Source organism: Panthera uncia, chromosome A2 (genome assembly GCF_023721935.1).
Source record: "Panthera uncia isolate 11264 chromosome A2, Puncia_PCG_1.0, whole genome shotgun sequence".
NCBI classification, from domain to species: Eukaryota; Metazoa; Chordata; class Mammalia; order Carnivora; family Felidae; genus Panthera; species Panthera uncia.
In genome coordinates, this window is record NC_064816.1 from 33,933,004 (window position 1) to 33,959,949 (window position 26,946).

At 38.1% G+C, this 26,946-nt stretch overlaps 1 protein-coding gene and 1 long non-coding RNA gene across 4 annotated transcripts in view; one reads left to right on the plus strand and one right to left on the minus strand.

The window, feature by feature from the left end:
• The window catches only part of TAFA1 (TAFA chemokine like family member 1), a 507,152-nt gene that overhangs the window by 81,421 nt on the left and 398,785 nt on the right, over nt 1–26,946 (plus strand). The window lies entirely within an intron of this gene.
• The window catches only part of LOC125930708 (uncharacterized), a 19,612-nt gene continuing 4,316 nt past the window's right edge, over nt 11,651–26,946 (minus strand). The window contains exons 2-3 of one of the 2 annotated variants that reach the window (XR_007460228.1): nt 25,501–25,607; nt 11,651–11,944 (exon numbers count right to left, since the gene is read on the minus strand). This is a non-coding gene — a long non-coding RNA (uncharacterized LOC125930708). Of the gene's footprint in view, nt 11,945–25,443; nt 25,608–26,946 lie in introns of those variants that run through there. The other variant, XR_007460227.1, reaches the window with a different exon arrangement.

The following is a 26,946-nucleotide window of genomic DNA, read 5'->3' on the forward strand; positions in this document are numbered from 1 at the left end:
TTCTACTTATGTTTGAGTAAACAAAATAAATTATTGCCTGTGTTTGTTTTCCTTCACAATCTGCATTTGATCCTGCATTCCCTGCATGGCACACCAATACTAAACAGTTCTCATTTGTCCTGAAATAAGCATTGGGTGAAATGTCTTTGTGTATAGCTTGAGCTTGTATTTTGTTGTCTCGCAGCAATTATTCAGTGCTTTGAATCTCAGTAGATTTAATTATCTCATTTATGCAAGAATGAAGGGAGAGGGAGGAAGGCAAACATATCCCCTGTCTTTATGCAGCTTACATTCCGACCAAAGGACAGGGTGGGCTATTTTATCTGTCTTCTTCACTGCTGTGCCCCATGCCTGGGACTTAGTAAATGCTCAGTAAATAGTTGTCTGGTGAGTACCTTCACGGGAATGTGTAGTAAAGGTCTATGATAAAGGGGTAGCCTGAGAGCCATGGAAATGTATGATGCTAGACCACTTTCCCCAGAGGAAGCTCTCCCTGCCATTCTTGACAGCCCCCTGGAAAACAAACCCTCACAGCATGGCAGTCCAGAACATGCCTCCACTGTCAGGTAAATGTGAATCTCTACTCTGTTTCCCTACTTTCTATGCATGAAAGCATTGATAGGTATCTCTCCCAAACCTCAATTTTCTCTTTTGTAAAATGGCAAATGATTCATGTGGACGCTCTTAGTGACTAGCACAGGTTAAGCAGTCAATAGCTATAATTGCTATTGACCATGCGAGACTGGTTGGGTTCTCACTGCATAGAATTATGTTATTCCTCTGAAAGGAAACTTTGTGGTGTCTTAACAGAATCATGATGGAAGTCAATAATCGAATGCATCAAATAGAAAAAGGGAGAAAAAAAATCACAACCTCCCAACTTAGACATTTTAAAGTGTGATTATGTTTTATGTGGAACAATTATAAAAACAAAAGCTGATTCTTTAGAGGCAGGAAAAACATGCCATCTGAAAGATTCTATAGAATCTGATGCAAGGAAAATCTGAATGATTTGAGAGCTTAAAACCTTTTCTATAACAGTTTACATTTAGATATTTTGCAGATAAAATACATTAGCATAACAATAATATCCATATGAAAAATTGTTTCCAAATCTCAGTTACTATCTGATTTATTCCAATAATTATTATAACAAATTTTCAATAAAGTAAAACATGTTTTATAGAAAAAAAAAATAAAGTGTGATTATGTTTTAAACGTTTCTCTTACATCCTTCCAAATGACTAGTGTTTCCTTAAGAAGAGCCAAATTTTCAGGGGCGCCTGAGTGGCCTAGTTGGTTAAATGTCTGACTTCAGCTCAGGTCATGATCTCACACTTCATGAGTTCAAGCCCCGCATCAGACTCTCCGCGGACAGCTCGGAGCCTGTAGCCTGCTTCGGATTCTGTGTCTCTGTCTCTCTCTGCTTCTACCCTGCTCGCACTGTGTCTCTCTAAAACAAATGCTTAAAAAACTTAAGAAAAAAAAATGAGCAAAATTCTCTAGTACACTGTGCTGCTTCCTCACTCGTGACTTGGAGGTATAGCTACTGGGCCTCTAGGAGTTTCAGCTTCCAAAGCTCTAAAATGAGAAGAATAAAAATAAATTTATAAAGCCATTAAATTCTGGGGCACCTGGGTGGCTCAGTCGGTTAAGTGGCCGACTTCGGCTCAGGTCATGATCTCGCGGTCCGTGAGTTCGAGCCCCGCGTCGGGCTCTGTGCTGACAGCTCGGAGCCTGGAGCCTGTTTCAGATCCTGTGTCTCCCTCTCTCTCTGCCCCTCCCCGTTTGCGCTCTGTCTCTCTCTGCCTTTCAAAAATGAATAAATGTTAAAAAAAAATTAAAAAAAAAAGAAAGAGTATTTAAAAAAATAAAATAAAATAAAGCCATTAACTTCTATATCTCAGTGTGTTTTTAAGAGACCCGTGTCTGAGTAGGGCCTCCTTCATTAGTCCATCTATTGACAAATGATTTATGGTCACTAGTTATACCCAGTGCTCCATGCCACTCCTATGATGGCATATCTGCCTTGGAGGAGCACATGGCAGGGAGGTGAGAGAAGACAAGCCCATGCACAAATTATTACATGGGAGGGCAGTTAAATTCTATGCAGGGAGATACCAAGAGCGATGGACATGTGGCAAGAGCGTCTCGACATAGCACGGGACTGTCATGTGCACCAGATGGATCCGTTGTTTTCTAGTCTCCATTCCAAATGCAGGGTTTGATGCTACTTGTCAGGTTCCATGCTAAACATTCCTTCATAGGTCATCATTCGTCATTCCAAATACCTGTTTACCGACATCGATTTAATAATCCATAAAGGGATATTTCCTGAGCATGGGTTGTGTGTCACGTATGCTGCTCTGAAATCAGTAAGGGGTGAGATTTCATCTCTCTTTTTAAGAAGCTCCCAGGTTAGGAAATGATGTAGGAAAAAATGTAGATCACTGGAGCCTGACTCAGAATATGGTAAAATCATAGACCTGAAACAAAGGCTGGGAAAAAACGTATGCCTGAGTTTTCATACCTTGCTAGTACCACGTGTTACCATGTGTTTAGTTACCTGCCCAACCAGACACTGGAAGTTCAGCCACTCTTTTGGCTAAGGGAGAGGAGACAGGTGAGTTCCTGAAGGGAGGTGAGAGCTTCGAGGATTTGGATGCCGGGTTCCAGAGATTATCCAGTAGGAAGAGTCCTATCCATTTCTGAAGCAAAAGGGAAAAGGGGAGCACAAGCGGAACTAGAAAGCAGCCGTGCCCAGGTCTTGTGAGAAGACAGAGACTGAGAAACACAACTGCCAAGAGGTGTTGCTGCTAAGTTCTCCTGGGGTTGGTTTCTCTTGAGGGACTCCAGGCATTTCAGAGTAGAGCCGTGTGAGACTCTGGCAGCTTCTCCCATCATCCAAGCCTTGAACAGCTCATGTAGCTCTGCCTCTGTGGCCAGTTATTCCTGAAGCATCCCTCCAGAATCCCAAGTTAACAGATCTCAAAGTGGATGACTCTGAGCTGGACAAACTTGCAGGAGGAACTAGGCGTGTTAGAGTAGCTAATAGCTTTTTCTCTTCCATTGACTGCATTTCCTATGCTACACCTTTATTCCCATCACTTATTCATTCCGTAACTGGAAGCCTGTATCTTTCACTGCCCTTCATCCATTTTGCCCATCCCCCAACACCTCTTCCCTCTTTGCATTTACAGGTCTGATTCTGCTTTTTGTTTGCTTATTTGTTTGTTTTTTAAATTTCACATATAGGTGAAATCATATGGCTTTTTTCTTTCTCACTCTTATTTCACTTAGCATAATACCATCTAGGTCTATCCATGTTGTTGCAGATGGCAAGATGACATCCTATCTAGAAAAAATATGTTATACACACACACACACACACACACACAGACAGACACACACACCACATCTTTATTCATTCATCTATCAGTAAACAAATAAACACTTGCCTTGCTTACATATCTTGGTTATTGCAAATTATGATGCAATAAACATAAAGGTCCTTATGTCTATATATCTTTTCAGATTAATGTTTTTGTTTCCTTTGCCTAAATACCCAATAGTGGAATTCCTGGTTCATATGGTAGTTTTACGTTTAATGTTTTGGGGAACTTCCATACTGTTTTCCACAGTGGCTACACCAATTTGCATTCCCACTGAAAGATCAGAAGGGTTCCTTTTTCTTCACATTCTCATCAACACGTGTTATTTCTTGTCTTTTTTTATTCTAGACATTCTGATAGGTGTAAGGTGATAATCTCATTATGGTTCTGATTTGCATTTCCCTCATGATGAGTGATGTTGAGTATCTTTTCATATGACCATTGGCCATCTCTTATGTCGTCTTTGGAAAAATGTCTATTCAGGTCCTCTGCCCAATTTTTATTTGTATTATTTATTTATTTTTTGATGTTGAGTTGTATAACTAGTTTAAATATTTTGTATATTAATCCCTTATTAGGTATATCATTTGCAAATATTTTCTTCCATTCAGTGGATCAAGTTTTTATTTTGTTGACAGTTCCCTCTGATGTTTAAAGACTTTTATATTGATGTAATCCCAATAGTTTATTTGCTTCTTTTGTTTCCCTTGTGTTAGGGCTAGTAACATTGTGAAATTTCAAGTCTGGAAGTTATCCTGGCTTCAGATGGAAATGCTTCCTTTCTTTCCCTCTGTCTAAATTATTCTAGGTGGAAACATCCAGGTTGGCTTGAACTGTGAGGCTGATGGGGATCTCTTAAAATTGAGAAGGCTGTAAACTCTTCTGTGATCAAAGTTCTCAAACCACTTCCCAATTCTTCAAATACCCTATACCTAGGATTTAAAAGGCTGCTGTTTTCCTACCATTTAATTATCGACTTCTCAGGTAACTGTGGTATGATCATTTTGCAACATCCTGTAGCTCTGCCCTACCATTCAATTATGTATAAAGCAGGATTTTTACACACCCCTAATTAGTAGGAAAACTGGGTAGAGACATTAATGTCACTTAAATAATAATATGTATAGAAAGCTGGTCCTTAAAATATTGCTCCCATATGGAATTGCTATATATACACATAAAATTTTACATGGGGCTGACTTTTGGGCCAGTACTCATTAAAAAAACAAGACAAATAGCTTGCTGTTATGTATTATTATCAGTTTCTGGGAACATAGGAAAAGAAGATGTCTAGACTTACACATACTCTCAGTTATTAATCTACTTCAACCACTTGCCTGGCAGAAAGCCTCATGAATTCTCTGATTCTTAGATCTGGTTCATCAACCATTTGTAGTCAATACAACCTTAGACCCAGACCACTGGTCCCACTCTAGGCCTTGAGCTTTAGAGGGAAGCTCTGGCCTCTTCTGGTTGAGCCTCTCCCCATGAGAATCTTTGCGCTAAGGGAACGTGTCCATCCAGAACCCATGCCCCCCACCCACACCATGCTCTGGGTATTTGAGACCCTCAGATTCTTAGCACAAGTGGCCCTGAACCTGTTTTCAAGTTCCTTTTCTCATGAGTTTATTACCTCAAGGTCAGAAAGGAATTCTGGGAGTGTGTGTATATGGGATCACCAAAGAGTAGATATTTCTAAGGTGGAGCTGAAGGGCTTTGTTGTCCAAAATCATGTGCTTAACTCTTCCTAGTACAGACTGGAGTTGGGCGAGGAGAGGCCGGTGGGCTGGGGAGGTGGTCTCCGTTTGTGCTCTTGCTTCAGGCCCTGCAAGTGTTGGGGCAGGTTTTGTTGGACCTGTTAGTGCCCCCTCTTTAAAAGGGGGTGCAAGGAAGTTAGCTGCAGGAGAGTAACCTAACATTTTTTTTTGTTTGTTTGTTTTGGTTTTTTTTGTAACCTAACATTTTTGAGAAGAAAATGCTAGGGGCTGGGGGAAGGGATGAGTATATTTAAAGGTTTTCTTTAAAGTGATTTTTCCCAAACCCAGAGTTAATAAGTAGAGGGTCAGAATTTGAACCCAGGTCTCTGATTGTCTCTTCCAATTAGCTTAGGGTTCCCACTTCATTTGCATATGCCTTTTGTCAGCCTGATTTACTGATTTTACCGTTCATGTGTCTCCAGTGCTCTATAGAAATTTGAAGACTAATGTTAGACTATCTTGAGTGTATCATTAATCTTTATTCCCCTTACTATTATAATGGTTGCATTCTGGACTCAGTAGCCATCATTATACCAGTCTCCTATTCTGGTCATTAAGAGGTTTGGGAGATTGCTAGCATTTATACTCATATGGTCTACTGTGTTTATTTAGATAACTACCAAAGTCATAAGCTTGCATCAAACAATTCCCAGGACAGTTCCTTAAGAATTATATTACCTCATTCAGTTGTCTTTATTTTTTTTAAATGTATGGCAAAATACACAATTTTTAAATGAGAAAAAAATATATAGAAATTGTGATATATATTAACAGGAAACATTCATGACTTTTACACTGCTGTTAAAAATACCACATTCCTGGGATGCATGGGTCGCTCAGTTGGTTAAGCATCTGACTTCTGATCAGGTCATAATCTCATGGGTTGTGAGTTTGAATCCCACATCAGGCTCTGCCCTAAGAACACGGAGCCTGCTTCAGATTCTCTGTCCACCCCCCTCTCTGCCCCTCCCCAGCTTTCACTCTCTCAAAAATAAATAAACATTAAAAAAAAAGTCACATTCCTAGAAATCACTTGAAAGGAAATTAATAATCTTTACATTTCATTTATTTTTACACAAATTGCACTGAAATTTTAAAGAGTTGGAGGAAAGAACTTTAACACTAAATCAGGGGTAGGCACACTACAGCCTGCAAGCCAAATCTGGCCCAGAAGCTGTTTTTTTTAAAAAAAAATTTTTACTGTTTTTATTTATTTTTGAGACAGAAACAGAGCATGAGCAGGGGAGGGGGCAGAAATAGAGAGGGAGACACAGAATCCGAAGCAGGCTTCAGGCTCTGAGCTGGCAGCACAGAGCCCGACGTGGGGCTCGAACCCACGGACTGTGAGATTGTGACTTGAGCCGAAGTTGGACGCTCAACCGACTGAGCCAACTAGGCGCCCCCAGAAGCTGTTTTTATAAATAAAGTTTTATTGGAAGACACTCAAGCTCATTTGTTTACATATTATCTGTGACTGCTTTTGTGCTGTAACAGCACAGTTGAGTGCTGGTGATTCAGATCATATGACACCGAAAGAGTAAAATATTTACTCTCTGGTCCTTTATAGAAAATGTTTGAGGACTCCTGCTCTGAACAGTTTGTACAGACTGAATTGTTGGTTGATATACACAGTTCAGTAATACTTCAAAGTTACCTAATATTGGAGACTTTCCAAATGGACAAAAAGCACAGCTGTGTCAAAACAGTGTTGGGACTCTGAAATGTTCAGCCTGTTCAAGAAACCCATAATCAAGTATTTACTTTGTCTTCTAAAGCAGAATTAAAATGTAAACTTATTGAAAGTAAACAAACAAACCTCCTCACACCTGTTCCATTTGCAGAGGACAACAAATGTCCATTTGCAGAGGCCCATCTCTTGTACATAAGGGGCCAAAGTGAGGTTTTCCTACCTTGATCAGATTATTTGGTAGTGTCTTTGCAAGAGGCAGAATTGCCCTTTCATTTGAGCTGCCTTTCTATATAAACCAGGGCTAATTCCCTAAGGCCTACTGGACACGATGTCAGAAACAGGTGCTGATTCAGGAGACCAAGGGCAGTAGGGAATGCAAATGTGACCTGGTGAATTTGGTGGGCCTTACTCAACTAGTTTCAGGCATGTAATATTTTATCCCCAGGTATACCTTTTTTTGCAAGAAGTTAAAAAAAATGCCAAAGGGAAGCCTTTGTGATTAACTTTCACATACAAAATTTACAAAGTAATAAAAATGAAAACAGATTTTTTTTTAAATGTCACTTGAACAATTTGAAATTCATGGGCAAAACCAAAAACTCTACTTGTACCTCACATCATCTACAAAAATTGACTTGAAATATACAGAGACTAAATATAAAACATACAACTGTAAACTTGTAAGAAAGTGCTTCTAAGGGTCGCCTGGGTAGCTCAGTCGGTTAAGCATCTGACTTCGGCTCAGGTCATGATCTTGCGGTTCCTGAGTTCGAGCCCGCGATGGGCTCTCTGCTGACAGCTGAGAGCCTGGAGCCTGCTTCACATTCTGTGTCTCCCTCTCTCTCTGCCCGTCCCCCACTCACGCTCTGTCTCTCTCTCAAAAATAAATAAACATTAAAAAAAAATGTAAGGGGTGCCTGGGTGGCTCAGTCGGTTGAGCTTCCAGCTTCGGCTCAGGTCATAATCTCATGGTTGGTGAGTTCGAGCCCCGCGTCGGGCTCTGTGCTGACAGCTCAGAGCCTGGAGCCTGCTTCAGATTCTGTGTCTCCCCCTCTCTGAACCCCTCCCATGCTCACGCTCTGTGTCTCTCTGTCTCTCAATAGTAAAGAAACATTTAAAAAAAATAAATAGCCGCATGTGGATGTTGGCTATTGTATTGGACCTCTGAGTTTTAGAAGACATTACAAGAACAAATATTTATAACTGGGGTTAGGCAAAGATATCTTAGATAGGATGAAAAAGCACAAACAAAACAAAAACATGACAAATTGGACTTTATAAAAAGTTTTTAAAGGTTTTGCTTTTTTAAAAGACTGTGGTCAGGGAATGAAAAGACAATTTGCTGGGGGGAAAATATTTACAAGCAATTACCTGATAAAGGGCTTGTAGCCAGAACAGGGAAGAGAAGTCTCAAATTGCAATAATAAGAAAACAAAATGGGCAAATGACTTGAACAGATACTTCAATGAAGAGACACAAAGGTAAATAGCACAAGAGAAGGTCTTCCTTAGTAGTCATCAGGGAAAGTAAAAACCACGATGAATAGAATGTAACATACAAGAGACTTTGAGTGGTTGATGAGGGTTTCTCTCTCTGTCTCTGTCTCTCCGTCATTTAAAAATAAAACTACAAGGCACCTGGGTGGCTCAGTCTATTGAGCATCTGACTTGGACGTAGGTCACGACCTCACCATTCCCCGGTTTGTGGGTTCAAGCCCCATGTCGGTCGGGCTTTGTGCTAACAGCATGCAGTCTGCTTCGAATTCTCTGTCTCCCTCTGCCTTGCTCTTTTGTTGTCTCTCAAAAATAAACATTAAAAATTTAAAAAATAGAACTACAAATATGAATTAAGCTAAGTATTTCCCTTGGGACCCTAATCCAAAATACTTTATTCCAATAAAGCTTCACATTGCCCCAATTTTTTGAGCATGAAACTTACTTCTGAATTCCCAGACAGGCTATAATTACAGTTAATCCATTATGTGAGTTTTCAGGGACATGTCATATCTTAGACTAAAAAGCTTGAAATTTTCAATCTTGATCAAGTTCCTAGGAGTGGCTTGATTTCATATGATTTCTGATACTCAGACAATAGCATCAAATAACAAAGTCTAGTTTTAAATCCAAATTTAAAGGGCTAAAGTCTTTTAGCACATAATTTAATGTCTATTCCAATTTCTTTCTTGTGTTTTTATTGATTTTACAGTGGCCTTTGGATGATTCTGCCCTAGTCATCAGGGTACTAATTCTGTTAAACACTTATTAACAATGAAATTACCTATTCATGCCTAACTTTGATGATTCAATGCTAAAATGTATGGGTGGAGAAATACAGAGTTTAACAAGCTGGTAGGATTCTCTTCTAGTCATATTATGTTCCCACATTTCTGAGCAAGGTTTTCAAGGTTTTGGAGTTATTGAAAATAAAATAATCTTTAAAGATAATTATTGTATAACTCTTTAGGACAAATGTGTGAAATAGTGTATAATCGCTTATTATTTCTGTCCTTTTAAGTGTTTATTTTAGGGGCACCTGGGTGTGCGACTCTTGATTTCGGCTCAGGTCATGATTTCGTGGTCATGGATCGAGTCCCACATCCGACTGCGTGCTGAGTGTGGAGCCTGTTTAAGATTCCCTGTCTCTCCCCCTCTGCCGCTCTTACCTACTCATGTGCTCTCGCTCTCTCTCTAGAATAAAAAGATAATGATGATAATAAAGTATTTATTTTATATTATAAAATGTCAACTTGCTCAGACAAGGGCTATGAGAGCTATTTTTTAGTGATTTCCAATTGAGCTGACTTGTAATAAGTAATGTGGTTTTTTTTTTAATTTTTTTTTTAAACGTTTATTTATTTTTGAGACAGAGAGAGACAGAGCATGAACAGGGGAGGGACAGAGAGAGAGGGAGACACAGGATCTGAAACAGGCTCCAGGCTCCGAGCTGTCAGCACAGAGCCCGACGCGGGGCTCGAACTCACGGACCTCGAGATCATGACCTGAGCTGAAGTCGGGCGCTTAACCGGCTGAGCCACCCAGGTGCCCCAGTAATGTGTTTTTTTTTAATGCATCAATAGGTCCTAGACCAAAAAAAAAAAAAAATAGGCCAAAATATGTTCAAATTAGGTGACTTTGCTTTCTGGAATGTCCAACGTAATAAAGCCAAGATAAAGTAGTGGAAAAAAATGTCTGATTTGAGGCTTTTGTATACAGTAAAGTTAAGGATTACAATATGCTCTCTCTATGCTGGCTGCCATACCTACCTGTTGGGCTGGGGATGTCACAGTGTTGTTTGGTTAAGGGGTGAGTTTCCTGGCAGAACTTGCCACACTAGACTTGAAGCGAGGAGAGCAAATTGATCTAGACGGCATAGAGCTTTACAAGTGCATTAGTAATTTTTGATACCTTGGGAATAATGTCATTGCTGATTAGATAAAGATGTAAAAACACAGCTACATGCAACGATCAAAAAATCATAGGGTATGGTTTTTAAAATCTGAGTGGGCTTGTTGGGCTTTTGTTATTATTTAAAAAAACATAATACATAAGTAAAATATTAGAACATAGCAGGGATTTGGAAATACAAACTAACAGTCTCTGCTCAATGTCAATTTCACTCTGTAGACACCACTTCTGTCTATATGTGTACATAGAGAGAGGTATTTTAAAAATGAAAGCTTTACCATAGTATACATCTACTTGTACATTTTTTAATGGACAATTTATCATTAACTTTTTCCAGTAAAATCCCTCCAGGTCTACCTCAGGGCAGTATATAATTAGGCTTTAAGATACAATATAATGTACTTGCCCAATCTCTCTTAAAGAATATTTAGGTTTTTCATTTTCCCTCTTATTACAGGACACATGTTTGTACCCAATTATTTGCTCACTTAAGTGGAGACTGCTTGTTTGGATATGTTACTAGAAACAGTTTTTTTTTTTTAGTTGAAAAAAATGCTGTTTTCTTGAGAAGGAAATTGGGTGATATCAAAGGAGAGATTTGAAATGAAGGATAAAAGGAAAGAGAATCAGATTGCTGCACGAAGCATGAATTCATAAGACCATGACTGGATTAATGATTTATGTGTGATATCCAGAGCTTTGTGTTTTCAGTTTCAGCAAACGTATTTAAAACTATCTTCTATGTGCCGGCATTGTGCCACATGCTTTTATGTGTAATTTCTTTTTGTTGACTTAGTTTTTCTCATCGATTATGACATTCAAGCAGTCTCCTCTATAAAAAAAAAAGAGGCCTTTTCACATTATCTTTGACTGAAATTTGTTGCATGTAATAAAAAGGAAACTTTCAGGGAGTGGTAAATGTTTTGAACAAAATTAATGGAGTAATGCACAAAAGAGTCACTGAAGGAGGAGAACTTTAGCTAGGATGGTAAGGACTTTGTGAAAGAGAGAACTTTCAAGGAGAAATTGAATGGCCAAGAGGAGCCAACCATGAGATATACCAAGGGGGAAAAACCAGTTTTGTTTTTGTTTTTGTTTTCTGATAAAGGAAAATACACAAAGAAACTAAGGAAGGGACTAATTTGGATTATTCATAGATCAAAAATTATTCTAGTATGTCTAGAGAGAAACACAGGGGCCAGACCATGAAAAGACCATGAGAAGGTGAGAAGGTAAGAAGTTTGAATGTTGGGAAACAACACACTTCAAGTTCAGTGGGAAAGCTATGGGCGGATTAAGCTGGGAGCCTCATAATCTGATTTATGTAATTATGTGACTGGTTTTAATTGTTCAGTGAAATGACTAAAGGAAGCAAAGGTGGAAGCAGGGAGACAAGGTAGGATGATAATTGAGGTCATGCAGTTAGGAGGTACTGGTGGCATTGAAGGCTGAGAATAGTCATGAGTTACAGATATGTTTTGGAGATAGAATACAGTACTTGCTGTAAAACTGATTGTGGAATACAGTAGATAAATTATGGCCATCTTTCAATCTTAAAAGAGGAGGTTCTCAGACAGATCAGGGCTTCTGGCAGCTCCTAGTACTGAAGAGAGAAAAAAAGCTGGAGTCGAGAACCCATGAGGAGTGGAGTCCATTAAAAAAATCCTTTTTGCTTGGTCTCGAATCCTGAAGGGTGCCATCCTGGGAGTAAAGAGGAGACATAGGGCACGACATGTAACAGGATAGTAGATTACATTAACAGAAATAGATCAATAATTGCATTAAGTGCCCCAAGTAAAAGCTAATTATATTTCAGATGGCTATTTCACTAAAATAGGCAAAGAAACTCCATAAAACGCTAACCAAATAAAGCTGGTGTAGCCATATCAATATCAGATAGAGCAACTATAAGGCAAAATTACCAGGGACAAAAGGTGGCATGGCATCATCATAAAACACACAGTTCACCAAGAAGATAGAACAATTCTAAATATGTGTGCACCTAGGAACATGGCTCAAAATATGCAAAGAAAAATGGTTACAGTCATGAGCGGAAATAATTATACAGTCATAGTGAGTGATTAGAAACTTGTCTCAAATGTGTTTTATTTTTTTCATAATCCTTGTCTTTTTGTTTGTTTTTCATGCTGTTGTTCTGGTGAATAAATGGCATTGTTCATCCTGTACCATGCCTATATTCTGTATTTGACTTATTGCTTCTTCATCATGTTGTTTACCTTGTTTTTCTATCCCTCTTTCCCCATCAAGTTGGTAGGTAGTTCTGGAGACTTGATTTGACTTTGGTTCAATTTGTTTTTGACTAGATTTCTTCCTCAGTGGTGCTATATATTTTCTATTGCAACTTTTCCTGAGGCTTATAATTGACCAATGGCTTCTGGTGAATAGTAGAAAATTTTAACACTTCTTGCTCGGTAATTAATATAACAAGCAGATCAAAAATCAGTAAAGATATAGAATATTTTAAAAGTCAGTGGATATATTTAATGCTATATCCAGTAACTGCAAGAAACATATTTTTTCAGCACATGTAGTGCAGTTGTTAAGACTTACATTATTTTAGATCAAGTAATTCTCAACTAGTTTCAAAAAATTAAACTTTCGGAGTATATGTCCTCTGACTGGAGTTTGATTACTGTAGAAATTGAGAACACACAGGTAACTAGAAACTCCCAACTGTTTGAAAATTAAACAATACATTCCTAAATAGTCCATAGTTCATAGAAAAAAATATAATGGAAATTAGAAAATATTTACATTTGAATGACAATGAACCTAGCATCAGAAGTTGTGAGATGCAGCTATAGTCATGCTTTTAGGGAAAAACTAGTCTTCAATGCATGTATCTGAAGGGAAAGTCTTTCTCTGAAGGTCCTTCTCAGAAGTTAAAAAAGGAGGAGAGGGAAGGAACAGAATAAATTCAAAGAAAGTAGAAGAAAGAAATAATAAGGGTAAGAACAGACATTAATAAAATACAAAACAGGGGTGCCTAGGTGGCTTAGTCGGTTAAGTGTCTGACTTTGGCCCAGGTCATGATCCCGCAGTTTGTGAGTTCGAGCCCCACGTCGGGCTCTGTGCTGACAGCTCCGAGCCTGGGGCCTGCTTCGGATTCTGTGTCTCCCTCTCTCTCTGCCCCTCCCCTGCTCATGCTCTGTCTCTCTGCCTATCAAAAATTAATAAAATGTAAAAGAATAAAAAATTTTATTAAAAAATAAAATACAAAACAATAATAATGAACATTTGTGCAATCAAAAGTTAGTTTTTGAGAAGATTAATAAAATTAATAAGCCTCTAGTGAGCTTAATTTTTAAAGGGGGGAGTAATATCAGGGATAAAAATGAGAACCTAATCATATATCCTACAGCTATAAATTTAAGGGACAGTTTATGAGCTTTGTGCCAATAAACTTGACAATGTAAATAAAATGGAAAATATTCTGTAGAAATACAATTACTTAAAACTGACACAGAATGTTCATACTAAGTATGCATGGTCCTATGGCAATGAAAGAAATTCTATCTGCAGAGAAATAAATTTTGCCAAAAGACACTTGATGCTTGGGTTGATTTGTCAGTTCAACCATTTAAGGGAGAAGTAACATAATCTTAAACAACTAATCTTAAAATATTAAAAGTTGCCACAATCCCAGTTCATTTTAGGAGGTATGCGTAATTAGTCAAAACTCAAAAAGGGAGTTACAGAAAGTGAAAAATATAGGGCAGTCTCATGTGTAAGTGTAGATGCAGAAATCCTAAACAATGTTAGCAGACTGATATATCCTGCCATGTAGAGGTTATTCAGAAATTTAAAGTTGCTTAACTTTGATAGATTTTAAGTCCGATATAACACATTAACAGAATAAAAGAGGGAAGTCATTTCAGTTAATGCAAAGATGTGACAAAACTATAAGTTATTTCATAGTTTAAAAAACTCTTAGGAAACAACAAAAAGAGTATATAATCTAATATAGTCACCAAAACACAAGTAGATATTATATTTAATGATTAAATGCTGAAAATGTCCTCTTTCAGTTTGTTTTAAATCACTAAGGTGTGGAATAGTTTGTTACTCAGCAACAATTAACTGATGCAGTTAAACAATAGACAAGCAGGCACTGTGCACAAAAGCATATACAAGTGACCAATAAACATCTGAGAAGAAGGTCAATCTTGTTAATCATTAGAGAAATACACAACTACAATGAGACTCCTACCAGAATGGCTAGAATTAAAAGTTAACAATGCCAAGTTTCTGAAAAGATATGAAGCAACTTTAATTTTCATAGGATTCCCGTAGGAATGTAAAATGACACAAACACTTTGATAAACAGATTGAAATCAGCTAACACAGCTGAAAATACAAATACCTTATGGATTAGCAATTTCCATTTTAGTTACATATTTAAAGGAAACACATGCATCTGTATACTAAGAGACATACACAGGACTTTTCATAGCAGCATTATTTATAAGAGTCTTAAACTGAAAACAACCAGTATCCATCGATTTATAAATGGATAAACAGCGATATATTCATAGAATGGAATATTATACACTTATGAAAAAGAAAACTACAATCAAGAGCAGCAACACGATGTATCACATATGTTGAATATGGCACAGAAATTTATAACGGATATAATTATATCATTTAAATAGGCAAAACTAAACTATAGTATAATTTATAGTTCACTGGAGATAAAAGTATAAAGAGAAGCAAGGAAGCCATGACTATAAAAGTCAGGATTATGGTTACATTTATCAGAGAGGGAGGAGATTTTAAGTGCCAGGGGGCAGCCAGGAGCCTTCTGGAATGCTGGCAAAATTTTATTTCTTGGCCTGGGGGAAGATTACATGAAGGTTTGCTATATGGTAATTTATTAATTACTGCAATTATGTTTTATGCATTTGCAGAAAGCATGTTATACTTCATAATGAAAATGTTAAAGAGACAGAGAGGCATCATGGGAGTTCAATAGCAATTGTGGGCAAAAAAATAGCAGTGACGATGTTGCTGAAAAGCCAAGCAGTCTGTTACCGTTCCCCCTGCTATGACCACAACTACTTGGTCTATAAAGTAAAAGGCTGGTTGACCAGATGGCTCTGAGTCGTCCTTTAAATGTTGAAGTAAGATGCTGGTACAGCAATTTTGGCACAGAGCCCAAATATTGAGCCCCCGAATTAGCGAGAGATGACATCTGATGGACCAGGTTGAGGTTTTTTACGTGATCTAAGTAGCAACCCACATTAGCTGAGGTAGTTCTTTGAGGCTTTGCTCCCTGATCCCTGGGCAGTTTCGGCCATGCTGGATGTGTGTCCCCGTCTCTCAGTGTTATGGACGTGTCAGCAGAAAACACAGCCGGATGCAAATCAGGAAGTGCCTGTACTTTATCAGTTTTTTCCTATGAGCTGTTCCCATGTCTCATTTTTTTATGACAAGAAGATTGTTTTATTTATCTGATTCAAAGCCCGTTGAGTATATCTGGGGACGATTTGGAATTGCTTGTAATACTCATGTAACACATACCCTGTTGTTACCATAAAATATTTCTGGTAAAAACGAAATTCGGGGACAAACTACCCTGTGGTATAGATATGTACAATTATCCTCTGACAAAAATACGTCAGGTTGAAAAAGCCTTAAAGAAGAACATAGAATTCATATCATGCACATAATGCAAATGTGTTTAGCTTTCTTACATAAAAGAAGGACGAGTATACCATTTAGCTCTGCTACTTACAATAATGCACATGTGTTGGCCTTTGTGTGTTGAAAGAGCTATTTATTATTTGAACATTGATTCAGCTTGTTTCTCTGTTTTTCTCTCAATGTTATTAACAATTAATAATTGTTATTTGTTAATTAACAATTGTTAATTGTTATTAATAATTGAGTTGTTATCAATAATACTTACAGAAACAAAAGTTGTTTAATCAGAGATCTCACCTCAAGAACTTTTTAAAAGGGACGCTCTGCAAGCTTTTTCCTAGAGGCCTGTGGTAGGTCTACTTAATTAAAAGTTTTCCCAGATGAAGCCCTGTAGTCTCAATTTTTGACAAATTTTTCTGCCAATCTGTTGAATTGCCAGATCTTAAAACCTTTAGTTTAGAAGATGTTGGAACATTCTGTCATTAAAGAGCATAATGTCATGTCACTTAATAGCATCTGAATATGTATGTATGTATGTATGCTTTCCCCTTGCCTCTTTACTGGAAGTTAAGCTTCATGAAAATAATATTACTGGGTTTACTTCCATATTATTTTCTAATATATACAACAGAAGTTAGCAACTATGGCTATGGGCCAAATCCAGCCCACCTGCCTATTTTTACAAATAAAGTCATTGGAACACAGCATTGCCCATTGGCTTACATATTATCCATAGCTGCCTTCATGCTACAGTGGCAGGGTTGAAAGGTTGGAGACAGAGACTGTATGGCCTGCAAAACCTGAAATATTTACTATCAGCTCCTTTACAGAAACAGTGGCTGATCCCTGATCTAGAACAATAACTATAATATAGTGGGTTCTCCGTAATTGTTGAATACTGAATGAATGAAATAATCATTTTATTAGTGTCTCTAAGCATTTCTCTTTTGCCCAAATACATTTCTTTTTGCATGTTACCTTTAATTAATTGTTTTATTATACTGTGGTCTGTGTTTGCAAACTTCCTTTCCTCACTGCATTAAGTGCCCTTCATTTTCTCTTGCAGCCAGTCTGGGGTTTTGGTTATGCTAAAGTACAGTGAGGTCTGGGAGTATGAGAATCAAGTTAAGCATAACTTCTCAGGAGCACATTAATTACGTATATGAGATTTGGTCCAGTTCTCATTCTCAGAAAACTGGCAATAATATATCAGATTATGAGTTCAGTGAAAAGCCAAGTTAATAAGGATGGAATGTGGTATATTAGAGTGGATAATATGATTTGTTATAACCCCCAGTTGGATTCCATGGTAGGTTATCAGCATTCAGGGATAAAAGTACATTAGCTTTTAATAGATAGTTAACAGAATGTACAGAGGACTGGTCTCTAAGTTTGTAATCCCATTAGCTCTGTATAAACTTGTGAAGTGGGACCCATCTCCAAGCATTATTTCTCAGCTTTTTCTTTAATAACTGGAAAAAGCTTGGTTACTTGATATTTATAGTTCCTTATAATTCTATTACTTTATAAACACAAAACTTGATAACAAATAACCAGGAAATATAGTAGAATGACTGGTTAATGTAAGGATTCGGTTTTAATAGTTTTCATTACTTCATAATGAAAATTTCCTATCGTCAGAACTAACTTTGATTTTTGCTTAAGTGACTCATCAGTTTTTTTTTTTTTTAAGTTTATTTGAGAGAAAGAGAGAGCGTGAGTAGGGGAGGGGCACAGAGAGAGGGAGACAGAGAATCCCAAGCAGGCGCTGAGCTGTCAGCATGGAGCCTGATGCGGGGCTCGATCCCACAAACTGTGAGATCCTGACTGGAGCAGAAATCAAGAGTTTGACACTTAACTACTGCAGCCACCCCGGCTCCCCCAGTTTTTTTAAATTGTGGTAAAATACATATTGTGTAAAATGTACGATCCTAACCACTTTTAAGTGTGCAATTCAGCCAAGGTAACTATGTTCACACTGTTGTGCAACCAATCTCCAGAACTTTTTCATCTTTTCCAAACTGAAACTCCATGCCATCAACAGTAATTCAGTATTTCTCTCTCTCCCCCAGCCCCTTTCAGCCATCATCTGCTTACTGTTTCTATGAAGTGGACTGTTCTAGGTACTTTGTATCAGTAGAATCGGACAATGTCTTTTTTGCCGACTTATTTGACTTAGCATAATGTCTTCAAGGTTCATTCATGTTGTAGCAGGTGTCAGACTTTCCTTCCTTTTTGAGCTAAATGGTATTCCATTTTCTGTATATACTACATTTTGTTTATACATTCATCTGTCAATGGATCCTTGGGTTGCTTCCACCTTTTGCTATTATGAAAAACGTTGATATCAACGTGTGTACAATTGTCTCTTTTGAGACCATGCTTTCAGTTCTTTTAGGTATATTATACTCAGAAATGGAATTGCTGAATAATATGGTATTCTGTTTTTAATTTTTCAAAGAACAGCCATACCATTTTCCAAATGATTATACCACTTTGCCTTCCCAGCAACAGTGCACAGAGGTTCTAGTTTTCCTACTATTTTCTGTCTTTTTAAAGAGAGTAACCAGGGGTTCCTGGGTGGCTCAGTTGGTTGAGCATCTGACTCTTGATTTCAGCTGAGGTCATGGATCCCAGGGGCGTGGGATCCAGCACCCCATCCAGACTCTGCACTGAGCATGGAGCCTGCTTAAGATTTTCTCTCCCCCTCTGTGCCTCCCCTGCATGCACACTCTCTCTGTCTCTCTAAAATAAAAGTTTAAAAATTAAACAAAATAGTGACTGTTCCAATGGATGTGAAGTCGTATCTCATTATGGGTTTGATTTGCATTTCCCCAATGAACAGTGAGTGGTGCTGAGCATCTTTTCATGTGCTCATTGGCCATTAGTGCACCTTCTCTTGAATAGATGATATCTATTCAACTCTCTTGTCCATTTTTTAATTGAGTTGTTTTTCAGTTATTGAGTAGGAGTTCTTTATGTATTTTGGATATTAATCCCTTATCTGATGTATAGTTTGTAAACATTTTCTCCCATTCTGCTGGTTGCCTTTTCATTCTATTGACTGTGTCCTTTGATGCACAATTTACACTTTATACGGTCTGATTTATCTATTTTTACTTTTGCTTCCTGTGCTTTGGGTATCCCATCCAAGAAATCATTGCCAAATACAATGTCAAGAAGACTTCCCCTTATGTTTTCTTCTAAAAGTTTTATATCTTTAGCTTGGATGTTTAGGTCTGATACATTTTAAGTTAATTTTTATATATACTGTATGGTTAGGATTAAACTTTTGCCTTCTGCCTTCTTTTGCACGAGGATATTCACTTATTTGTTGTAAAGACTGTCCTTTGTGCATTGCAAACTCTTGGTACCCTTGTCCAAAATCATTTGACGATATATGCAAGACTGTTTCTAGGCTCTGTATTCTATTCCATTGGTCTATGTGTCTGATTTGATGCCACTACCAAACCATTTTTTTTAACGTTTATTTATTTTTGAGAGAGGGAGAGAGACAGAGCGTGAGTGGGGGAGGGACAGAGAAAGAGGGAGACACAGAATCGGAAGCAGGCTCCAGGCTCCGAGCGCTCAGCTCAGAGCCCGACGCGGGGCTCGAACTCACAGACTGTGAGATCATGACCTGAGCCAAAGTCAGACGCCCAACTGACGGAGCCACCCAGGCGCCCCCCAAACCATTTTGATTTCTGTAACTTTGTAATAAGTTTTGAAATTAGAAAAGTGTGGGACATCCAGCTTTATCCTTCTTTTGCAACCTCGTTTTGATATTCAGGGTCACCAACATGGTGTAATATGCATAGTTCCTTGCAATCCTATAAAATACATTTATGTAAACCACAGTTAGAGGTGAAAACAAAGGGAAAAAGTATATCCATATGTAAATGCCCAGTAGGAATTTTCATTCCATTCTTCTTTTAAGAGAACTATGGTATCCTTAATCTGGAGAGTGAGTGGAGAATACTCAAGTGGCCCCTTTTGCTTGCAAACTACACCAGTCAGTTTTCACATTGCCTCCACAGCCTTAACATTTGTGTCTGGATCTGTTTCCCGTCCTGAGAGTTACAGAGATGATATGGCCTCATCTTACCTGTGGTGAGGTTTCTAACTATTGGGTAATGGGTCTTTTGAAGATACCACTCTCCACCTTCAGGTTTCTGTGTGGTAGGTATTTGTTGTAGGCCTACTCTTTTATGAAAATTCATGGAAAAAACTTGTTTTTCCATGAGGCTTTGGGGGTGGTTATTCTAGAACATATGATAAGAGATATCCCCAGAGGACTCAGTTCCCCTGAGAGAATAAAAGGATTATGTGAAGTACTAAAAGTGTTAAAGTATTTTTCTCAAATCCCTATCACCTTTAGGAATATGAAGGTCTGGCTCCATTTTTTATTGTCAAATGCCTGGAAAGTTAATTAAAAGTCATTTAAGAACTTTATATGATTTATATGATTTTAGCTTAGATGGAGTGCTAAATTGCAAATTCAAATCCTGCATGGAGTCAATAGTGTCTTCTTTCTTCCAGTAGCTTTTTTTATTTATTTATTTATTTATTTATTTATTTATTTATTTATTTTTTTGGTTGCAGCTTTTTCCTATTACTGAGTCAGCAGTATGGGGATGACAATCCAGGGTGTAAATTTCTCCAAGTCTTAATAAAGAAAAGAATACTGAGTTTCCTTGCTAATAATGTTTCAGCGTGGGCTGAAAAATACTCTTTATAATGCATTTCATCCTAGTTTTTCATAGGACACGATTTGATGTAGAATTTTAAAATATACCCGAATATAGGTACAGAATGTGAATAATAATATCATTATATATATAATACATTATATATATATATATATATATATATATATATATATATATTCCTCAGGATATTCTGGCTAAATCATTATTAAATAATACAAAATATGAATATTTTCCTCTGTTTTTAAAATTCTTGCAGTACTCATTATTCTGTGTCAGTGGATCTTTCACATAATCAAGCTTATTTTTGGCGTTCCAAGAAATTTGAAGTTCACTAACAAGGTTTTTGAAGAACACTATTGAACTGAATGTACAGGCTGTAATTGAATAAGAACAGTATGTGTCTGGGGTGTGAATGAACCAGCTGGGATACTAAGTCCTCCGTGGCGTTCCTAATTCAATCATCATGTGTTTTCCAATTCTCCCACAATGAAGCAGTGCTCATGACTGAGTATAAAAATACTAACATAAATGGACATAATTTATTATTTTGTTCAATATCATACCTTTGTCATCTAGATCAGTTAAAATACATGCACTGTGATTTGTAACAACAAATGATAATCAATTAAAAATGGAGTACCCTTCTTTCCCTCCAGAAACTTAAGTATGATTTTTGATAGGAATTTTGTACGGGGTCATCATTTGAAAGCATGGAGGAAGGTTAATTGCAGGATGTTTACAAATATATTGTAGTCCTTTGTATCTGATAATAATGGCAGCCAGTGTTTCTAGAGTATTCCATATGTGTGTGCCAAGCACTCTGCTAAGCCTGAGGTATATAGTCCCTTTATATTCACATCTATCTCATGAAGTAGGTGTTCTTTTTATCTCCATTTTAGAAAGAAGAAAGCTGAGGTCTCTAATAAGTCATGTCTCTGGGTTTCAAAGTTCATTTTATCTAACTCCAGAGTCAAATTTTCATGATGTTCTATTCTGTCTGGGTCTCTGATACAACTGTTCATTGTATCATTTAGTTCCAAGGCTTTCTATGTAATCTAACTTTCCTAATGATTTTGAGAATTTCCTTTTCAATTATACAGCCAGTCTTTCATCTCCGCCAAGGCAATGACGCCAATAACTGGGGGAAGTTGTCCCTATAATGTATAGATTTCATCATATTTATAAATACAGTGGCCCAGTGGGAGTTCTGTCTTCTATGCAGTGTAAGTTATAAAAGATTAAATAATCGCATATGTCCCAGGAGAAGTGCAGGTTGGAATGGAATCATAAATGAGGTGACGATAATAGAATGAAAAGGATTATATGGAGCTACACATAATGTGCAGCTTAAGCAATCCACATGACAGGAACACTTACTCCTGTATGAGGAGAGAAAATAAGTTAAATATGAATTTAGGGCCATGTTCTGATGAAAACCAATGTCAAGATAAACCCAGTAGTTTGCCATTGGCATATTTTATGTGTTCATTGTAAAAAGCAAAGCCTGGAAAAAGCAAGTTGCTTAAAATTCCATAAGCAGAACTTGAAATAAATGAGAAATTTATTTATTTTTATATTAAGACTTCAGTTGCTTTTATTCACCTTAACTTACTTCATGGCATTTATATGTGTGTGTGTGTGTGTGTGTGTGTGTGTGTGTGTATTTTCATGACTCATTGAAATTTCATGACTCACTGGGTACTGGGGGCTGACCCACTGAAAATAGCAGTAAAGAAAATAACCTTCATTTTTGAAAATACTTCTATAGATTCCTTCCTCCTCCCTTCCTCCGTTCTTCTCCTCCTTCCTTTCCTCCCCACCCTAGATAGCTCTCACGCAAGTGTTTCCTCTTGCCATAGGAAAATGTGTTATTTTTCTCCCTTGGCAACTCTCCATCATGCTCATTTTCAGGTTCACCTCCTTAGATGCTAAGATGCATTATAAGTGCAGAAAAGTTAAGAAGGTAAGAGGTACTCACCGGGGAAAAAAGTTGACAAGAAGCATAGAAAAAGGGGGCTGCTGCCTTTGGTACCTTTAAAGGTTTGCCAAAGGCTCTACTTCATTTAAATATTTCCCAGAGTGCCTGAGGGATGTTGTCTATTAGGAAGAGATGAGTGAAGGACTCTAAAGGGAAAAATGGGAAGCAGTTGTTTCCTCTTGCACAATTTGCACAAAACCCCTAGAAGAGCCCTTCCTAAGATAATACAGAATTCTTCCTATTGTATACCCAAGACAACATGGTGCATAGTCAGGTATGCAGTGGGACCTCCAGGTCTGGTAAGACTCTTTCAGTTGTCTGAAATGGCAGAGGTCTGTTCTTGAGAATTTCAATTAAATAGTTGGACTTATTTCGTTCAGCCTGAGTTCATCTCTTCTCATTTAGCATAGTGGCTTGGTCTGCGATAGGTTTAACAAACAAGTGGTATAACAGTGTGTCCACGGGAATTATTTCTAAATCCGTATAGTTGCTCACCTGATATTTGGTTGTAGGTTTAATAATAGAGTAGTTATTTGTTCGGATACTATGGGCTACCTTTGCTTTCTTAATTAACCAGCTGTACTATGAGAATATCTGTACAACGTTTACACTTTGATAAAGAACGAAACTTATTTTTAAAGTGTGTTTGATTCACTACAGACTTTAGGAATCCCTCAACATATCCCTGTGTGGCCCATAAGGATGCTTAGTAGGTTTTGATGTCCCTGAGACTGTCTGAAACATTAGGTACATATGTGCATTTGTGAGGAAGATATGTTCATAGCATCATGAATTTTTTTAAATTTTATTTATTTATTTTGAGAGAGAGTGAGAGAGAGAGAGCGAGCACTAGTGGAAGAGGGGTGGAGGGAGGAGGTGACAGAGAATCCAAAACAGGCTCCTCACTGTCAGCATAGAGCCCGATGTGGGGTCAAGACCTCATGAACCGTGAGAATATGGCCTGAGGTGAAATCAAGAGTTGGGTGCTTAATCAACTGAGCCACTTGGGTGCCCCACATCATGAACTTTTAATTGGAGCCCCAACTCTCTAAGTTAGGAGCATGAGCTCCTTTCATAAAGGGTATATGACAGTGGAGGGAATAAGCATAATAGCCAATGCTTTCCAAGTTTAAGAGACTGTGCTACAGAATTTGTAAATACTATCTAACACGTAAGACACTATTATCATGCCCATATTGTAGGTAAGAAAACCAATGCTTTGGAGAACTTGCGTGAGTCAGATTCAAACTCAGGAAGTCTGAGTTCAGAGCCTGGGCTCCTAGAACCTTTACTAATAAACAAGAGTTTTGGAACCTGCTCTATCCCTACCCATGGAACTTTTGCTCTCTTGGAGCATCTGTAAATATGGGTAAGGGGGTAAGGACAAAGGGTGGGGGGTTGAGGTTGGGGTCATAGTGGATGAGCTCTGTATTTCTTTTCAGTTCTAGAACAGAAACAAACAACTTTCTGCCTCCACCAGGCATCGATTGAGACTCATGATATCTGAAAGCACTTGACTATATAGAAGAAATAGGTGTGAAAAAATACAGATGATTGGAACGAGGGGCAACGCTCAGGTTCTCCATTAGGCTTCCAGACACAGAATGCTGTAGTGAGTGCAGACTCAAATCTGACTGTGGGTTTCAGTCTTTGCCTTGCATCTCACTGGCATATCTTATAACTTCTTGTAACCTTTGTTGCCTCATCTACATAATGGGGATGATAATAATGGTACCTATGTCATTGAATTAGTGGAGGTTAAATAAAAGAGATGATATATGTAAAGCTCCGAGAGCCTGGTACATGGAGTCATTTGTCCTATTGGTTTTTTTTGTGTTTTTTTTGTGTGTGTGTGTGCTTGTGTATTTTTTGCCATTATCACCATTATTATTATTATTATTATTACTACTACTACTACCATTTTTTGTTGTTTTGAAAATTAACATTTAATATGCTTTAAAAAGGGACAGTGAATCTCATCACCAGAAAAGTTTCTTTGGTCTGTGGCTGTGAGCTGAAAGATGTTCTCAGTGTGCTGGAGAGATACAGTCCCTGCCTAAAGATGGGTATAATTGGAGATGTGGAAGCCCTTTGTCTTTTCAAGCTCACAGACAGTATCCTAGCAAAGGGCCTGGAAGCGGGCCCTCATTAAAGCTTCTTAAAGAATGACAGTCACTGGGTTTTGGTGTCTCAAGTTGCGGTTCCCCAATTTACCCTTCATTTTAGCCACAGCTGTGGCGGGCGGTGCCTCAGGGGCTCAGATTCCCTTCATGCTGGCAGCACCTGCCTCAGGGGTGCTCATTGCCTTCCTGCTTTCTGTTTCAAGGTCTTTTCCAGGGAACCCACTCAGCCCGTGTATAACGGTAGCCTGCAAACAACCCTTAGCCAATGGAGACAGTGCTGACTAGTGGGTAAACACTGCAGCCTTCCAACTTTCCTGGTGGACAATTCTAGAAAGTGCCGTGTGTGCTATTCAGAGGCCCCAGTGGGTTCTCAGCAGCCCCTACTGCCTTCAACACAGACTTTCAAAACACTCACTTATATTTGACTTGCTCTCTTATTGTGTCACTCTCCTTCTTCCCTTGTTCTTGTCTCACAGAATTACTTTCACAATAAACTACCTGTACATAAGTCCTTGTCTCAGGCTCTGATTTCTGGGACCCAAACTGAGACACATATGCTGCTCTAAAACTCTAATGCCAAAGCCGGTGCCATTGTGCAAATCTGTAAATTCCATTTCCTTTATTTACTGTTGAGCCCCCAGTGCCTAGCACACTATAGGCACTCAGCCAATGCTAGTTGAATGACTCAATCAGTGAACAAACAAATAAATATGCCTCTTAGACTTTGATAATGAGCACATCAGTTGTGCACTGCTCAATTTTCTTTACTAAGTGCTATACCAGTAACTTGGCAGCTGGTTGTCAGAATCTTCCTTGGAAGGCTCTTATGTCTTGCTTGGTTACTTCCATCTTTAGTCTTGGAGATCATTCAGTTCTCCTCTGTAATCCTGAAGGAAAACAAATAGTGAATTTGATGGCTGTCTATGTTTTCAAAAATTATATATTTCCAAACATAAACATGCTTTACATATCAGCAAATATCCATTGATTTTCTGTTATGGGCCCTGTCCCAGGCTGGAATAATAGACAAAGATGGAGCTTATAGACCAAATACAGAGCAAGAGGGAGCTTATAGACAAAATACAGAGTTTATAGGCCAAATGCATAGTCAAGAATACATCATGGGATGATATTTGTACCCTGGGAGGTTATAATGTGAGGCACATCATGTTAGATGGGGGTTCATTTGACTATGCACCTCATTCACTAACAATAATGACCCAGCAATCCTGCCAGCCTGACTTGAGAATGTGGAATGTTCTTCACTGAGTGGTCATGTTCCTGTTTCATTACAGAAGAGCAGTTTGTGTGAACTCTTCAATATAATAGGCTCATAATTTCTGTCTTTCTAAAAAGAGGAAGATGGGAGTTTTAGAGATTTAGTCTGCAGAATCTGATGAACTCAGTATTTTTGAATATTGGTTTAGAATAATGATATTACTACCTACCCTGAAAATATAAAATGTGTACAACAGGGTTTCACTGCAAGAACAGTTAATATAAACTGAAAACTCATGAATGAGCTTTATTAACTGATTTTTGCTATATCAGACCCCAAGCAAAATTCAGCAGTCATATTTCTGAAGATCCTGAGTAGATCTGAGTAGACTCATTTGGTAACTAAAGGGGAGGAGAAATCTTTACAGATAAATATTTAAAAGACAATGAGTCTCATTTAGGGATTAACCAGAAAATATGAAGGCCATTGATAGTGTATGAATGTCAGAAAAGGGATGGAGGGCAGAACATTTGAGTTAAGCTATCTAAATTAGGCAGAAATAGGGGTTGTTAAAGACCACAGCTAGCTGCCACAATGGCTCTTGATTAACTTCCTGTTAGGCTTAAAATTGCTTTTACTTGTAACATGGAAAACATAAGCACAGGTTAAAATGGGCTTGGGAGAAACGAAAGAAGATAAGGAGATATTAAGTGGATCTTGAAGAATCCTTCAACACAGACTTTCAAAAGAATCGGGCTTATAGGTTTGTGTGGACTTTGACATTTTTGTTGCTGCTGACAGTGGTAATGCTCATGGTGGTGATGATGGCGGTGCTGCTGGTAGTGGTCGGGATGGTGATTGTAGATTCGTGATGGTGTTGATGATGGTGGTTGTGATGGTGGTGGTGATGACGATTGTGGTGCTGATGGTGATGATGGTGGCAATGATGATGGTCATGGGGATGGTGGTGATTGACGGTGGTAATGATGGTGGTGGTGATGGTGATG